This window comes from Dipodomys merriami, unplaced genomic scaffold (genome assembly GCF_024711535.1).
Source record: "Dipodomys merriami isolate MVZ:Mamm:240054 unplaced genomic scaffold, mDipMer1.0.p SCAF_282, whole genome shotgun sequence".
In the NCBI taxonomy this organism is placed as follows: Eukaryota; Metazoa; Chordata; class Mammalia; order Rodentia; family Heteromyidae; genus Dipodomys; species Dipodomys merriami.
In genome coordinates this window covers 90,441-109,495 of record NW_027204293.1, presented here as the reverse complement: position 1 = coordinate 109,495, position 19,055 = coordinate 90,441, and the positions used below count along the sequence as shown (strand labels likewise).

The window sequence follows — 19,055 nt, the reverse complement described above, 5'->3', positions numbered from 1 at the left end:
TAATTCCATTTGTAATAGCCCAACAAAAAATAAAATACCTAGGAATTAACTTTACTAAAGAAGTGAAGGACCTCTATGATGAAAACTTCAAAATCTTGAAAAAGGAAATCAACACAGAACTTAAAAAATGGCAAAATCTCCCATGCTCCTGGATTGGAATGATTAACATCATGAAACTGGCAATACTTCCCAGGGTTATCTACAAATTCAACAGGATACCTATCAAAATTCCAACCTCATTCTTCAAGGAAATAGAAGAGGCAATCCAAAAATTCATATGGAACAATAAAAGACCACAAATAGCAAAAACGCTCATCAACGGAAAGAACACTGCTGGAGGAATATCAATACCAAATTTCAAACTCTACTATAAAGCCATAGTAATCAAAACAGCTTGGTTTTGGCATAAGAACAGACTTCAGGACCAATGGAATAGAATTGAAAACCCATAAATGAACCTACAGACGTATAGCCATCTAATCTTCGATAAGGGAGCTAAAAAATAGAATGGAAGAAGGACAGCCTCTTCAGTAAGTGGTGCTGGCAAAATTGGTTAATTACTTGTAGAAAACTAAAGCTAGATCCTTATATATCACCCTGCACCAGAATCAACTCAAAATGGATCAAAGACCTCAAAGTCAATGCAGACACTCTGAAAACATTACAGGATGGAATAGGAGAAACCCTAGGTCTCCTTGGCTCAGGCCGAATTTTTCTTAATAGAGACCTGGAAACACAACAAATCAAAGAAAGGTTGGACAAATGGGATTGCATGAAGTTGCAGAGCTTCTGCATGGCAAAGGACATAGCTAGCAAGATCAACAGAAAGCCCACGGATTGGGAGAAGATCTTCACTAGCCATACAACAGACAAGGGTCTCATATCTAAAATATACTTGGAACTCAAAAAATTAAATCCCCCAACAACAAATCCTCAAAGAAACAACTGCCCATTAAATAAGTGGGCGAAAGCCTTAAAGAGAAACTTCTCTGAATAAGAAAGAAGGATTTCCAATAGACAAATGAAGAAATGCTCAACATCCCTGGCCATAAAAGAAATGCAAATCAAAACAACATTGAGATAACACCTCACCCCAGTTAGAATGGCAAAAATCAAGAACTCTAACAACAACAGATGCTGGAGGGGATGTGGACAGAAGGGAACCTTACTTCATTGTTGGTGGGAATGTAAACTTGTTCAACCACTTTGGAAAGCAGTATGGAGGTTCCTCAAAAACTTCACATAGAGCTCCCCTATGACCCAGCAATCCCACTTTTGGGCATTTACCCAAATGTTTACAAACAAGACCACACTAAATTTACCTGCACAACTATGATTATTGCAGCATTATTTATCATAGCTAAGATATGGAACCAACCCAGATGCCCCTCAGTAGATGAATGGATCAAGAAAATGTGGTATATATAAACAATGGAATTCTATGCCTCCATCAGAAAGAATGACATTTCCCCATTTGTTAGGAAATGGAAAGACTTGGAAATATTTATATTAAGTGAAGTAAGCCAAGCTCAAATAAACATAGGTCCCATGGTTTCCCTTATTTTCAATATCTAGTATATGTATGAGTCAAGCAGAGGTCAGATAGTGTGATGTTAGGAAAATGAACCCTTAGATATATATTTAAAAGTTTTTTTTTTCTTTCATGCATTTGTTTCTAACGCATATAAAAGATTATTTCTTTGTTGCTTTGTATGTCCCTCCCCTACAGTATAACCCTTGCTTTCACTCTATTTGATGTTGGTATAATTTGAGGAGGGGATGGGGAAAAACAATTCGTTTAATTAAGGATACAGATGGATCAGGTGCAACAATGAGAAGTACATGTTGTCATGTCGAAAATGAACTTTACAACTTTGCTGTGGGTGGAGGATTGGGTGGGAGGCAGGGGGAGGCTGGGAAGGGATGTGAAGTGTAAACAAAGAGGAGGCTACAATGCTTGATAAGAAATGTACTCATTATCTTGCCCATGTAATTGTTACCCATCTGTACAGTATGTTCACAATAAAAATTTTTTAAAAATTCAGAGTTGTATAGCTATTTAAAAAAAAAAAGAATTTAGGTAGTCATACAAAGGACTTCTATTTTACTACTGCATTATACATTTTTTCTAATGTTGGATACCAACGTTAGAAAGCTATTAGAAAGCTCTTAAAGCCTTTATGTTGAATAGTGAGTTCTTTTACACTATAACATGGTATTTCCCAAATCATTGACATAGAAGGCATTGTTTCCTATTTTCTCATTCCTAGAATAAGCTACACATGAAGACCCCACTGGTCCTCATTTTCAGCCTGTACTTTTGAATACTGAGGAAAATCTTTCCTCTGCTCTCTATCAATTCCCTACTATGCAGTTCGAATAATTTAAAATAGTAAAAATGGAAAAAGAGAAAATAAATCATGGTGAAAAAACATATGCAGGAAATTCACCAGATTTTTCTGACCAGTTCAACCATTGTGAACTCTTGGTGAAATATGTGGACATCTCATTCCCACTTGCACTCAAAGTCCCTGGTTAGGAAATTTTGACGAAGACAAGGAAGAAGATGAAAAAGTGAGAAATGGTATCAATTGCAAGAAAAAAAATATGGTGTAGGATCCAAGCCAATTTATTCTTTGGGATGTTGAAATTAATTGGCTTACTACGGTGTGTAGACTACTTTCCAAAAAGGCCACTCAGATGAATACTAGGGATGAGGATGAATATAACCCTCTTCATTGGTAAGCCTAGAGTGGACACTTAGACATTGTCTATGAGTTGGTAGCGCAAGGCAGATATTCATGCAATAACTCTGAATGGCTGACAACCCTGCACAGTGCTTATATGTACAATAATATTAGAGTGGCTTCTTTCTTAATTCATCATGATGCAGATACCAATACCCAAAATAAGGCCTCTTGACTGCCCTGCATCTTGCTGCTGGGAATAGAAATAGAAAAGATACTCTCTTGAACCATTATATCAAACCAGGTCTGAAGAAAAACTTGGAAGAAACTGCATTTAATATTGCCATAGGATAAGTATGTATCACTACCTCTTTGAAGTTGTGGAAGGCTGTACAAATTGTTCTCCTAAGTCATAATGGTTTGGTTACGTTTCTTAAATTTCAAAAATGCCAGTCCATCCTTTGTGTCCCTTAATTTTTTTTCACAATACAAAGTAACAGCAGAATCTTACTTTAAAAATTCATGGATTCCATGGTATTCTTCCAAGTAAATTGCCTGACTTTGATGTCAAAATGTATTCAAGAGTTGTTTGTATATATCTATAATGATTTCTGCAGTTTGTGATTTTTTTAAATCAGAAATAATTTTAACTTATCTGTTGAAATGAATAGTATAGAAACTAAAGTTTTTCCTCGTAGTTTTCTGAAAAAAGTATATCTATGTTTGTATAATATACATAATCTATTTCATTCGCTCCTAGATATAATACTTGGAATTCTACATTGTTATATAATGTATAGGTTCATTAATAAATGTGTCCTTTCAGATTGCATTCCATATAGAAGAAGTTTAAGATTTCTTTTTTTTCCTAGGTCCTTATATTATTTTATTTCTTTGGGATAAAATTACAATGTTATCTAATTTCAATTTTTGTAAAGGTTATGCTATGTAAAGGCCTTTCTAAGGTGAAGAATTAATACACTGATGTCAAACTAACCTTTAGTTCTATAAATTACATGTATTTTTACACATGTTTTTTGGTAATTAACTTTTTAATAACTGTTTTTCATTTCTTGCATCAGAATAATGAAAATTATGGAATACTTCACAAATTTTCATATCATCTTTGTGCAAGTGCCATGTTAAACTCTGTATTGTAATTTGGGTAGACCTGCTTCTGAAGCATGCAGTACCCTCTAAATTTAAGTACTTAATGTTTCAATCTTTATACAGGCAAAAATCCATGGTTCCCTATTTGTAACAAGGAACTCTTAATGTTCCTAAAAATGCTATTGATCTTATTTCTCTAAAATTCTGTGTATAGTGGAAAAAACATATCGTTTGGTCAATTACTCACATTTACAATTTTTTTCAGTGTCTATTTTGTCATTTTCATTTTAAATTTGATCATACTTTGAAACCTTTTCAACTAAGTCCAAAGGTGATGGCTTTTCAGGTACTTATTTATCAACTCAGTTAGCTTTGTAAAGCTAATGGATTCAAAGTAAGCCTTACTTAAGAGCTACTTCTAAACTTCTGCAGCTTAAAATTTCCCAAATGAGGTCTTGCTGGGACAAATGTCTACCTGAACGTTTACCCTTCTTCCATGTAGGAACAGACCAACCAGAATATCTTACCCTGACAGCATAGATTGTCTTACTGGAACAAAACTAATCTTAGTTACAAGGGATCATAGAGAGATGAACAGTTCAGACAGAATTGTTCAGAATGGAAGGTATTTTATCAAAATATAATTGTTTATTATACTTATCATTTCAAAAGTAGCTAAAGCCAAGAAGGTGAAAAAATTGTTCATATGCATGATTACCTACTGTTCTAGCCTGTCTATCATCCAACCTGGCAGGAATTTACACTACTGACTTTCTATCACCAAATATTTCCATAGCTCCTGGAGAAGACCATATGTTTCTCCTTGATATTAGGCCTTAAATTGGTAATGTTTTAATCATAGTTTTTCCTCTTAGCTCTAGGCTGTAAATCTACAAATGTTAAAGCTTTAAGTCTAACTCTACCAAAAACTGAGGTAGAGATAAACGAATAATACTTTAAAACAGAGTTTCTTTTGATTCCCTAACCACAACACAATAATGCAAAACAATTTTTATTTTATATATGCTTATATATTTTATATTTATATGTGCTGATTTTAAATTTCACACAGTGAATCTTTCTACAAAATAATTGAAGACTCATCTCAATTTCTCATTTCCTACATTATTTCAGGACCCCAATTCCTTACAAGAATTAGCAGAAATCAATTGTGAAATGCAAGGCAACTTAAAATGAAAGATGAGATCACAAAATCTGAGAGAAAGTACTGTAATATGAGTGAACAAAATCACAAATGAACACGATTATTTTTAGTACTCCTCTCCTAATGATTAATGAAAGATTTCAGTGCAGCCAAAAAAATAGTTTCTGTAGGGCTGGGAAGGTGGCTCAGTGGTAGAGCACTTGCCTTGCATGCCTGAGGCCCTGTGTTCGATTCCTCAGCACCACATAAGCAAAAAGAAAAAAGCCGGAAGTGGCGCTGTGGCTCAAGTGGTAGAGCGCTAGCCTTGAGCTGAAGAGCTGAGGGACAGTGCCCAGGCCCAGAGTTTAGGCCCCACGACTGGACAACCTCCCCCCAAAATAGTTTCTGTAATAATAGATACATAATTGGTCTACCAAGGCTAGGAATACTTGATTTAAAGGTCAAATATAATTTAGAATAGCATTAACTGGGAAGATCCTTAGTGCTTCAAAACACTGGTAGTTCAGTAAAACTAGGTTCTGTAGTGTAAAAATGTTGTCATTCTCAAACCAATGATAACCTACATTTTATCTCCCTAACGTATATTCATTTTCAAATAAACTATTTAAAATCACATTTGCCAAAATAACCTTGACAAGTAGATGATAGTGAGTTTACAAGGTTTTCAAGTGTAGGGAGCAAGTTACAATAGAGTTGATTTACCTACCCAGCACTAATACCAAACAAGTTAAACCATTCATTAAAGTGTAGAAATAGGACCCCTCACCATTTGTGTTGTTTAGTAGGTGCCTTCCAGAAATGTGTTAAATGGATCAGCCTCCCATATTTCAAACACAAATATTAGCTAACAAAGTAAATTTCATCAAATAAGAAGGTACATTTTAAAAAGTCACTAATAGCTGCCTTATCATGTGTTGGTTTATGTTTTCCCTATCTGTCTAACATAGTAAGAAATATGATTTTAAGTCTTGAATATGGGTACTGATGAGAGATGTGATAAACAAAATCTGTCTTCTATTTCTGTCATATTCCTCTAAGAAGTAAATTTTAGTTTTCTTCTTTTTCCAAAACTTATAGGTAGTAGAAAAAATTATCCTATGTAAAATAAAATAATCACACACCATTATCCAAAGCTATTTATAAAAATTGGTAGTTAGGAATAAATTATAAGCCATTTTTAAACTTTCTTATTGATTAAAGATTAATCTTCCAAATGAATGAGAATAAAATCATGTCTAAGTGCTTAACATCTCCAGTCTTGCAAATTGTTATTGCAGATGAATGAATTATGGAAATATAAGCTGACAACAGTTCAAGTGTATGTGGGAGTGAAACTCCATGGAATGCATATAAACCTTTCAAAGTATTAACAGGCAGTTTAACAGAATGACTATCAGGAAATTGAAACCAGAGAGGAACAATAGTCAAGAAATAGAACGAATGAAAAATAGAACAAGGGGCAAGTACAGCTAGAATACTCAATGTACATATGTAATAAAGGAAGTGCTAAATCTGAACTCAATCTTGGAGAAAGGGTTGGTTGAGGTTGATAGAAGGAGTGACTCTGATCCAGGAGCATTGGACAATTAGATGGACATATTTAATTGTAACACACTTGCACAACCTTTTGAAATTCACTTAAAAACAACAATAAAAACACACAAAAATCACAACCAAACAGCAATCTCTAGAGAGTATGAATATGACCTCTCAAAATTTTAAGCTGTTAATGAGGGGCGGTCTTTGGAAAAGCAAAGAAAGCTGTTCAAAGAGGGAAGCTTGGGGTAGGGGAGAATTTTGAACAGATTTAAAAAGATTGTCTAAGGTTATAAATCACCTATAGCTACTGCAAATATTTTCTTCTGCGAGTGCTCTTTGTCTGAACTGGATACTCCAGTCCTGAGGCACACTTGATAGCTTGTGAAGAAGAATGGAAGAAGCAAGATCAAGAACCTATTACTCCACTGGAGAGAAAATAGTCCTCTATGTTTCCTCTCAATCTCTTCACTACTCCATTTTCATACTTTTAATAACGTCATGTGATTTTGAATTTTCTTTCCTTCTTTGTTCTCACAAAGTAATTGTTCAAAATAATTCATTAAATATTATTTGCCATTATTTTCTATCATGCTGTTCACTTGTTCAAGCGAGTCCATTAAACTTCCCCTTTTCATTTGGTTGCCACGAAAACCCAACAGCTATGTTAATGAGGACCAACACTACTGCAAAACTTTGTCTCCAAAAATCCAGTCGAAGAACCTATAATCACAACTATTTGGCTATATTTTTTTTTCATTTTTCTTTTACCTTGAAATTTTCTTGTGTCTAAAGTGCCCACAAAAATAAGTACTCAACCACTTTTTGGTTCAATCACTTCTAACCTCAACGATATATTTTGCTAAAAAGATATTTAGAGGAAACCTAAGAATACTCCACTATTATCGTCTCTCTTAAGACTTTTATCTTCTCTCTTAAGACTCTCCTTAGATACCATATCAGGAACAGTGAAGTTATTCTTTGCAAAATTATTTAAATAGATTATTTTCCTCTTGGTCTTGTATTTGCTCAACATGATATATGGAGAAGAATAGAGTTAAATCACCGATTCCTTGGATGACATTGTCTGTTACAAAGGACAATACTTCTATGTCCTACTTCTATCTCCCCCTCTTAGCTCTTGCTTGATTTCCAATTAATCACAACTTCTTGGCTTCAAGTCTAGTGAAGCTGAAGGACTATAAGACGTCCCCCACTGCTACATCTTCATGGTTTCTCTTTGAAAACTCTTTTACTTGGAGGTGGAATTTATTGTCATGTCTTCATTCAATTTGTTCTTCATTATACTGAGCCAAATAGGCTCTGTAAAATCTCTTTAGGTATCAAAAACATTAAGACAATCTATATCAAAAAGTTTTGGTCCCCTCCATTGCTGAAACCAAAATGCTTAGCTAGGGTTTCTAATAACGTGTTTTCTTACCTTTTCAATTTGCTCAATTCTTTTCTGATCCCCAAACTTTCTGGCTTATGTAAAAAAAGAAGTCTTCACTATCTCATGTTAATAAGGATATTATATTTTTTAAGCTACTATGAAATGTGAAATCACTGGTTTGAAGTATCCAATCAGATTTTTTTCTGTGTTTCAGTGCTTCACATGCAAAGACATTGTGGAAAGTATTAAAACAGAAAAGTGTAAACTCAATACGTTGTTTCATTGTGAAGGGCACTTTCTCCCTAAATATTTTGACTCAAATTATCTTTTTAAGGGAATTACTTTTTAGTAATTAAAGGTCAATTCACAAATTTTGATGTCTTATTTAAAAAAAAAAGCTTTGAATTTAAATTCGATTACAACCTTGTTTCACTCAGTAAGAATATATTTCCTGGGTAAGGACAATTCTCATGGGAACCTACAGGATTTACAGCAAGGTTTGTGAGGTTTGTTTGTTTACTGTGAAAATGAGCCATCTTACCCACATTGCTCCTTCTCAGCTAAGTCTCCATGAATTTCTTTGCATGAAAGCCTATTTTCTCAGGCAATTTTAAATTTTCTTAATAGGCTAAGTTAAAATTTTGAACAATTAACATTTACCTGTCATAATTTTAAAACTCTTTTGAAATTCCTTTATCAGAATCGCGAATTTACCAATCCTAATTCCACCTTTACCATCAAAAACAGTTAACATGTTGTTTTCATGATATAGTACCCATGAAAGTATTATTTTCCAGTGACTTTGTTATGCTTATATATGAACATGATGCTGAGCAAAATGAACTCTAAGATATGGAAAGAGATATTTATTTGCAGTTGTTTTTAATGTACTATGTGATTTCTATTTTCCTTGGGTTTTTCCCCTATGGTTTATCTCCTACTGTGTTTGATTTTGGTACCCTGTGTATTGTGTATACATTTACCTTAATTAGGGAAGGGAAGAGGAAGAACAAAATGGCGAGATAAAGGAGAAAAGGAAAACCAATGCAATAGCAATACTCAGAAGACAATATGTTGGAAATGTACATTACAACTTGTGAGGGGTATTGGGGTGAAGTAAAACTGTGAGAAAAATGAGAGAGGGGATAATAAGTTTGAAAAGTTATGTATTCACTGACTTACAATTGCTAAACCACTGCACATCACTTTCACATTAAAATTAAATTAAAAAAAAAACAGCATGAAATAAAATTTCACTGTATTGGTATAGTAAATATTGTTCTTTATGTAGTAACTTTTAAAAAAAATCAGTACTATTTGGCATCTAATTTGAATGAATTACCCCTTCTTAATGGGAGGGCCACCAACTTGAATGTTATCCAACTAGACAATTTTTTCACAATATACTTGCCAATATTTTCAAAAAAGAATTAACTAGTACTTTCTCATATTAAAACCGAAAACCGTTTAATTCTATGGAAACCCATAACTTTTAAAAGTAAATAAGTTTTTAAGAGGAAAGAAGATGTATGTTCTTCAAAATTCCTATGACTAATAATTACTCACTTTAAAATTCTGAACATTCCATACCTGAGAGATTCAAAATAGTACCTGTTTCCATGTTATGTAATTCTGCAATAGATGCATTTTCCAATGGGGTGTTACAGATTGAGAAGTGAACAGAAAAATAGCCACATTCTGGTATAGGATAAAACTGTAAAGCGTCGGTTATAATTAATTCTTCAAGAGTAAGCAATTGTTTATCATATTAAGCTATTATTTCTATGACCATCAATCCCATAATTTATGCCATAAAGTCATCCTAGACCAACAGTTTTCAACTTGTAGGGTGCACCTCAAAATTCCCTTAATTCACATCACAAGTAGCTTATCTCTATTGGGAAAAATACTACACCTCTGCTAATGTGATGCCCTCCGTGTTCTGGACAGAACACCACAATAAACTGGGTTGCAACATTTTTCCTCACCTGGTATTCTTGCAAATATTATTTATATTTATACTTTTTTAAGTATCATAGATATTCAGCATGCTAAGATCGGAAGATTACAGTTCAAAGCCCATGAGGCAGGAAGGTTCCCTAGATTCTTATCTCCAATAAACTTCTCAGTAAAAGCCAGACACAAGTGGTACTGAGGTTGAAGTGTTAGGGCACAAGCCTTGAGCTTAACAGGCTCAGAGACAGTGTCCAGGTCCAGAGTTCAAGCCCCATGACAAAGCAATAAAACAAAAACAAAAATAAAAACAAACCCCAAACCTAGCATTTTTCTCACTGTATACAGAGGCACGTAATTAAGGAAATTGCTTCTTGTGTTACATACAGGTAGAAGAAAGAAGATGTCACACAATTATTCTCTTCATACCATGTTATATTAAAGTCTCAAAAAATTGCTTTTTCTAAATTTATAAATTAGTATCATCAATTTGTTGGCAACTCGGTCTACATTATTCATATTATCATTTTCTACATGAGCAGTTAGAATTATCTATTAACTGAGTTCTAATTATAACTCTCTTGAAACAATATGCTAGGCAAATAGAATGCAAGAAACATTTATAAATTTGTCAATTAAACCCTCTACCTAAAAAAAATTGTAGTATCCTATAGAATATAAAATTACAAACGAAACCAAAGTATTTTTTGAAGTCTTAACTCTAATTTAGCAAGAGCTATAAAGACCTACATTAAATGAACTTTGCTATTCCTCCAGGCTTAAGCTTTTGTAATCCTTCATCCTTTCCTTGGAACCTAACAGAATGATTATTACTTACTTTTTCAAATTTTGGATGGGAATCATGAACCATTTTGCATCTATGAATGTTCTGTAATGAAGAGAGCATTTAAAACACAACTGAGGGTTATATACCAGTTGCATTTCAATAGAAAACTTGGCTTTTCAAACCATAATGAAGAAATTAGCCCAAACTTCCAACAGTGCATTCCTATCTTGTTTGGTTTGTTTTATTAAGACAAAATTATACTACCTGCTTCAGGGAAGGTATCAGTAATAATTACAGTCTCTAATCTCCTGTCAGTCTGAGTGCTCGAATTCAAGGCTTGTATCACATTGCCCCACCATAGTTTCTTTCTTTATTTACTTATTTGTTTGTTTGTTTATTTTTGGGTCCGGTAATGGGGCCTGAACTCTGGGCCTGGGTGCTGTCCCTTAGCTCTTCAGCTCAAAGCTAGCGCTCTACCACTTAAGCCACAAAGCCACTTCCAGCTTTTTTCTTTTTGCTTATGTGGTGCTGAGGAATCAAACCCAGGGCTACATGAATGCAAGCCAAGCTCTCTACCACTGAGCCACATTCCCAGCCCCTTCTTGGTTTATTTAATCTAGATACAGATTAGCAATTCTGAACTTCTCCAGTGATATTATCCACTGGACTTCTCAGACTGTTCATGTACTATCTTCAAAGATGTTCTAACATTTGACACAGGGTATGAACATTTTCAATGCATCTGCCGGGTCTCTGATTCATTCCTCCATAGATCCAATCCCTTTAATATTGATTACTTGACTCTCTTACTATCTCTGGTCTTTACCTATGTAATATTCTCAAACTTTTTTGAAGAAAGTTCATTTGAGGATTTTCTCATTTTAAAAATTATTACTTGATTCTAGTTTTACTCAGGAAATCTTTTCTATTGTTTTCTAACTTTTCTACATATTGTGAGAGTTGCTTCAGAGGCACATATAAGGGCCTCTGTGTGTATGTGTATGTTTACATGTATGTTTGCAAAAGCCTCAAGCTCTTATTCATCATTCTTGCTCATGACTGTTATTCAATCACCTAAGCCATTCTTCCAATCCAGCTTTTGGCTGGTTAATTATAGATAGTGTCTCAAACACTGTTCTGCCCAGGCTGGATGCAAACTGAACTTCCGAGACTCCTTTACATTCTTAGGTTTCATTTATCCAGTAGAATCAACTTTTAAACTACAAACATTTTTTGAGTGTAAAGTCTAAGCTGTAGTCCAGATTTTTAACTCAAGATTTCATATAAAGATAGATGAATATACAAATTACATATGCTGAGTGTACACTGTTAGAAATGTGATCCTAAGCTGGGTGGTGTTGAGATCTGAGGATTGGAGTTCAAAGCCAGCCCCGGTAGGAAAGTCATGGAGACTCTTTTCTCCAATTTACTGCAAGAAAACTGGAAACGGCACTGTGGCTCAAGTGGTAGAGCATTAGCCTTGAGCTGAATAGCAGAGGGACAGTGCCCAGGCCCAGAGTTCAAGTGCCACGACCACCACCAACAAAAATATATAAGTAAAGGAAAGAAAAAAATGTGATCTTATCCACCAGTTCATGGCTAGTATAATGTTGCTCCTAAAATCTCTCCACCAACCATTATACATTGTGCCATTTCAAGTCCTCTGTGGTGTATATTGGAGTATCCTGAAGAGTTCTTGTACCAGGGTCTGGGTTTTAATCATCATTATAGAGTGGCTTTGCAATGCCACCTCCTGGGCTATTCTGTAGGCCAGGGTACTGCCTTTACTCACAGCATCTTTAGGTTTTTGATGTCTAGGGCAATGAACAATGGCTAACTTAGGCAGCCAAAGAGCAGTAATTAAAGCCAAGATTCCATCTTTATTTTTGATGGTTTTTCCTTCAGATGTCAGTAATCATCTTTCTTTGTAAATAGCTCTGTGTACATGAGCCGTTGCAAATGCATATGGACTGTAAGTGTACACAGTTAGCCTTTTGTCCTTTCCCAGTGTTAGAGCTTGGGTCAGGGCTATTAACTTGACTCTCTGTGTTGATATGGCTACTGGTAGAGGTTCAGCCCAGACCACATCAGTCTCAGTCACTACTGCCACTCCCGCATAATTCTCCCTGATGAATAAAGCTGCTTTCATCTGTAAACCACACGAGTTCAGCATCCAGCAATGGCTGGACCCTTAAGTCCTCTTGGATGTTATGGACTTGTGCCAGGATTTCTGAGCAGTTATGTAGTGGCATGTTTAGATCCTGATCTGGTAGGATGGAGAGCCGAGGGAGCCTGGAAATTGATTCTGAGAGGGTTGAGTAGCATTCCTTGGTAATGGGTTATTTGGGTATTGCTGAGTCACCGATCTGGTGGTTGCTTTAACACACCATCAATAGTGTGGGGGTGGTCACATACAGTTCTTGTCCCATGGTTAATTTATCTGTGTATTTTACCATCAGGGCAGTAGCCGCTATCATTCTCAGACATGGTGTCCATCCTACTGTTACTGAGTCTAATTTCTTTAACAAGTAGGCTACTGGTTTTCTTCATGGGCCCAAATATTGGGTTAGGACTCCTTTTGCTATTCCATTATGTTCATCCACATATAAATAAAAGGGTTTACTGGCATTAGGGAGTTCCAACACTGGGGCTTATAATAAGGCACTTTTTATCTGTTCAAAGGCTCATTCAGCTTCCTCTGTCCATTGAAACAGTTGCTTCTCCTTGTAAAGAGGTTTAGCCAGCTCTGCAAACCCTTGGATTCACAGATGGCAAAAGGTGGCAGAACCCAAAAACACCCTTACTTGGTGCTGTGACCGTGGTGTTGGAATTTTGAAGGACAGTTTATTTTCTGTCTTTGGTGAGACATCGCTGCCCCCATTTCAATAAATAGCCCAGGTAAGTTACCTCTGATTTGCAGGTTTGTGCTTTCTTGACCCATGCTCATTAACCAAGGTTTCCCAATATCTGGGGTAAATCTTCTGTTCCGTGGATGCATTCTCTTTCAGTTGCACCAGCAGTTAATAAGTCACCCACATATTGCAACAAAGTCAGACCAGGGTGGCTTCCCCTAAACTCACCAAGTCCTCATGCAAAGCTTTGTCAAAGAGTGTCGGTGAGTTTTTGAATCCTTGAATGAGTCTTGTCCAGATCCATTGACACCTCCTTTGACATCTGTCCGCTCAAAGGCAAAGGGAACTTGATTTTTGGGCACCAAGGGTAGGCTGAAACAGGCATCTTTCAAATCTAATACAATGTACCACTGCCTATATTGATGCAGGGTGTTCAGGAGAGTGTAGGTGTTCGGTATGGTTGGGTGATTGTCCATTACCCTTTTATGGACTCCCCTGAAGTCCTGTACTGGCTTACATTCATTAGATTTGGGCTTGCAGACTGGTAGCAGGGGAGTGTTCCACTCTGACTGGCAGGGTCGCAATACACCCAGGTCTAGCAGACGCCTAATGTGGGGTGTAATTCCCCATGTGCCTCCATGGACATAAGGTACTGTCAAACTCTAACTGGGTCCACCCCTGATTTTACTTTGATGAAGAGAGCTGGTATATGTTTCGCTAGTCCCACTCCACCAGTCTCTGCCCAAGCTTCTGGGTACCTTTCCAGCCAATAGGTGATTTCTTGGTCAGGAGTCTAGGGTGGTTGGAGCAACCGGTCCTCATCTTCCAGGCCCTGAGTCAATACTTGTATTGGTCTTCCTTGAGCATCCTCCACCTGGGGACCTTCTGGATATAAGTGAATCTGTGCCCTGACCTTGGTTAACAAGTCTCTTCCCAATAAGGGATAAGGGCTTTCTGGAATAACGAAGAATGAGTGGGACACTCATCCCATCCCCAGGTCCACTGTTCTTTCGGTGGTCCATGAGTATTGTTTAATTCCCATTACTTCTTGCACCCAAGAGGTTTTTTGTTGTTATTTGGGTTTTTTTAACTGTATTTTTTTGTCTTTTCTTTTTGGTACTGGGGATCGAACCCAGGACGTTGTACTTGCTAGGCAAGCGCTTTGGCACTGAGCTACATCCTAGCCCAACACCCAAGAGATTTTATCTGAGACTTTTCCTTAGGGCTTTATTAAAGCAGAGTACTGGATCCCAGTATCCACTAGAAATTTTACTGGAGTCTCATCCACTCTCAGTGCTACCCTGGCTTCAGGGAGGGGAATTGAACCTTGACATCTTTATTCATTATTAGCAGTACTGTTAGCCATTAGTGTCGGGGTTCTATGGGGCTGCCACTGCTTTGTTTAGTTTCCCTTTCTTAGCACATTCTTTGACCTAATGCAATATTTCTTGGCAGTAAGTGCACTAATGTATGTGTAGACCTCGACTATTTAGGCATCGTAGGGTTTCTTTCCCTGTAAGACCATGTAAACTTTAGCCAAATTGGTATGTTTGCAGGCTACTTCCCTGAGATCCGCCATTAGAGTCTGGGGATAGACCCTTAATCTCCCCCTACGTTCTGCCGTGTTGTAGTCCCAACCATCATTTCGAGGCCTGGTTAATGGAAAAGATGCGTTGGTGAAATCAGGTTTAGCAGTAGGCTACCCGTCATCCCCCAGAACCAGTTTCCTAGCCTCAGTTTGAATCCTTTCTCTTTCTTCCGTGTGGAACAAGACCCGAAGTAAATGCTGGCAATCATCCCTGGTCAGCTGGCACATGAACATTATACTATCTAGGAGATAAATCAAATCCTTGGGGTTATCTGAAAAATTTGCATTTTGTGTTTTCCTATTGTATAAGTCACTGGTGGAAAGGGCCAACACTGAAGTCGGGGGTCTCTGGTTTTTTCTGGTGGCCCAATTTCTCTGAACAGCAACAACATGGTGGTGTCAGGGAGTCTCAGGCTGGCAGCTCTCTGAATGCTACCACGAGTTCTTCCTGCTGGCCCTTCCAAGTTGCTGCTGGCTCCTTGCTCCTCATCTCTTGATGCCTCCCCTTCCTCCATGAGGGGTGGAGGAGGCAGCAGTGAAGTGTATGGGAGGAGATCAGAGTCTAATGAGAGAAGATCTTCACTTTTTTCCTGTAAAATTGTATATAAGGTGGCTGAGGGGGTAGTTGACACAACCTTTTCTAATGCTAAAATGTTGTTTTTATCGACAGAAAAGGGTGGAAAGGGCAACAGACACTTTGGAGGTTCCTGCACCAAATTCTGCCATACTAAAATATAGGAAATCTGATTAGGGTGTCCTGCACTTCCTGGGAGAAAAGCCCTACATTTAACCTCCCAAATGGTGTTTAGATTAAAAGTTGTTTGGGGGCAGGCATCCAACCTCAAAAGTAGGCCACTCTGACTTGCACAAAGTAATTTTTCTTTTTTAAATTTAACACCTAAATTGTTAGCTCCTTCCTTAACGTCTTTAAAAGTATCTGTCAGAAAGGTAAGAGGTGTACTTTGGTTCTGACTCATTTCAGCCTATATCAATCCACACACAAGACAAGAAAAAAGGAGGAAGGCAATTACAAATATCACAAAATTAAACAACTGGTGCTTTTGGGGATTTAGGATAAAACCACAACTCAGAGTGTCTCAAGGAGAAAAGTGTGGATTCGCTGGCCTGTTTAAGATCCCAAAGAGATAGACGGAGACACTTGGTGATGTTTCAGCAATGTCATCAGGTAAAAGACTACTCGACTCTAGCTTTGCTTCAAGTGGGCCAACTTTCTAAGCCAAATTTCACCCTTCGAGGGAGAAGACAAGAGAGTCTGAAAGAGAAGGTAATTATTGTTGGACAAGAAAATGAACAAAGAATAACAATTTTACATGGAGGCAAACAGGGTTTCCAGGCATCTGTGTCAGGATGAATATGAAAGAGGAAATGTTCAATGAAAGCCACAATACGGACAGACACATAGATTTTAAGAGAAGACACATTAACTGCATGCGGGTGATAGACTGGGTGGTAGACTGTCAGACAAAAGTGCCGGACTAAAGACAGGAAACATTCCAAATGTCCGCACTAGTGGACAGTCTACCCTGTAAACTATCAAGCAGACAGTTCAGGACTACAGATGGGCCCAAATGTCCGCACTAGTGAATAGTTTCCCTTCTCCGGGCATCTGGAGGACCTCTCCCACTGGTCCCGTTGGCTGCCTTATAGCACGTCCACAAGGTTTTCTTGCCAACTCCAAGACGCAACCTGAAAACTACACAAATATCACAGTTACAAAACTTACCGGCTGTTCTTTGCTACTCCCTGATCAGGTGTCTGGGTGAGCTTATGAGGGAGAGCCCAGATGAGCCCCTTTTGTTGTACCTGGACTCGAGACCCCCTGAAGACCACCAGAGACAACGACTAATGCAAATAACAAAGGAGTCCTTTATTTGCAAGATCGAGGTTGATCCTCCACGCACTCGGTAACCGGTGATGCTAAGAAGCCCCGAGCGTAGAATAAGCACAGTTTTTTTTTTTATAGTATTGAACAAACAACTTTAAGGAAGTTTTACATGAGAAATTACAGGATTGGTTAACATTTTAAGCAAACTATGCTATACATATGTGATTGGCTAATATTATTATGGATGTGATATTGATGAGAATTGTCTGGCCACTGGGTCACCTTGTCCTGCATGGCCACCCAGTGTTTGGTCAATGCATCTGGAGAAAATTCCTGTGGCTTTCCCAAGGATCATTTATGTCTCAGTTGTCCAGGAATTGTTTTTCTTTTTGTGTCATTTCTTGGTCAAACCCATGGTTCTATTAATAATTCATACCTCACAAGATGGTTGTTAGCCTGTAATGGAGTTACTTAGGCCTTCATTGTACCTCTTTAAGCCTTAGGCTCTTCACATTTCATATTATTACTGTCTCTTCATACAAGCCTGGAATCACTATTTCAAAGTACCACAAATATAAAAACAAAAATAATCTGATACAATCATCACAAATCATAAATTATGTGAAAAAATCCACAATATAAATAAATAAACCTGAGGAAGAGGAAAAACAATGGCAGAATAACAACAGAAAATTACCCTAGCTCTCTCTAATGAAACAGATATTGAGAGTCCTAGAAGATACTCCAATTCTAGAGGTTCACACCAAGTGAGCTATAATTATATATAGATATAAAATTCAGAGGAAGATTTTATACTGTCTTCACAAGGAAACAGAAATCTATGAAAAGTTTCCCAGCCAGGCAGGTGACTGCTGTGACTGTGTTGGCCAACATATTCAAAAGCACAACTAAAGTGTGGAAACAAAGGGCCAAATGGGAAATAAATCATGAACAGAGACAGTCACATCTAAACACAGACTCAATTCACCTTACCACTGGACAGTCCGAACTGTCCTTGTAACCACAAGTATTAACATGACAACATCTCACCACAACTGATCTCTTCTCCTACGCTTAATGGTCTAGACAAAAACCTAAATCCAGAAAAAGAAATCACAACAGAAGATCAAATCCACACCTGGCAAAAGATGGATTATTTATAAAAGATATAGAGTCAGAATAAATACAGATTTCTTAGCTGATATGGTAAAAAGGAGAGCCTGGCATGATGTATGACAAACATTAAAGGCAAACAACTACCAACCGTGAATACGGTCCCAAGCCAAACTATCCTTTATATTAAAAGGATATATAAAAATATTTCATGACAAAAAAAGTTGAAACAATGTATCTCCACCAAATCAGCAGGATAGAAGTTAATCAAATATATCCTACATAGAGAAGATCAAGAAGAACAGGAACTGGTTACATAGAATGCTCCCCACCAGAGAACAAGGTAAATATATTAAGAGTAGATGAGGCACAGCTCCTAACAACAGGTGCATAACACAGCAGGACTTATCAAATATTTCAAAGTCTTAACTCTCAATATCATTGTACTTAAATTTCCAAATAGAAGACATAGATTAGATACTAGTATCAAAAAACAAGATGCATCCATCTAGTATCTACAAGAGACACATTTTATTGACAAAAACAAACACATACTCAAACTGAAAGGCTGGAAGGAAAAATTTCAAGCAAATGGACACCATAAACAGTCCACAGTAGAATTACTAACATAAGATAAAATAGAATTCAAATTAAAAATAGGAGGAAGAGACATTATATATTGATAAAAGCAACTCTCCATTAGGAGGATATAAAAAAGTCTAAACATCAATGCCCTGAATCCTGGAGCACCCCCACTTCATCAACCAAATACTACTTAACCTAAAAACACATCTCAACACATCATTGTTATCCTTGGATAGGTCATCCAGGAAAAACTAAACCAAGAAACTGCAGGCCTAATAACTACATTGACCGCCTAGCCCTAACAGACATCTACAGAATATACATCAATAGAAACATTCTTATCAGCAGCTCTTGGAAGAGTCTTTAAAATAGAACATATCTTATGTTACATAGAAATTCTATCCAAAATGAAATAAAAATAAATTGACTTGCCAAATCAT

The 19,055-nt window shown here is 36.9% G+C and overlaps 1 pseudogene; it reads right to left on the bottom strand.

Annotated features, from left to right (window-relative positions):
• Positions 1 to 3,776: 3,776 nt before the first annotated feature.
• On the bottom strand, positions 3,777 to 3,873 carry LOC138838557 (U6 spliceosomal RNA; annotated as a pseudogene).
• Between the last annotated feature and the right edge of the window lie 15,182 nt (positions 3,874 to 19,055).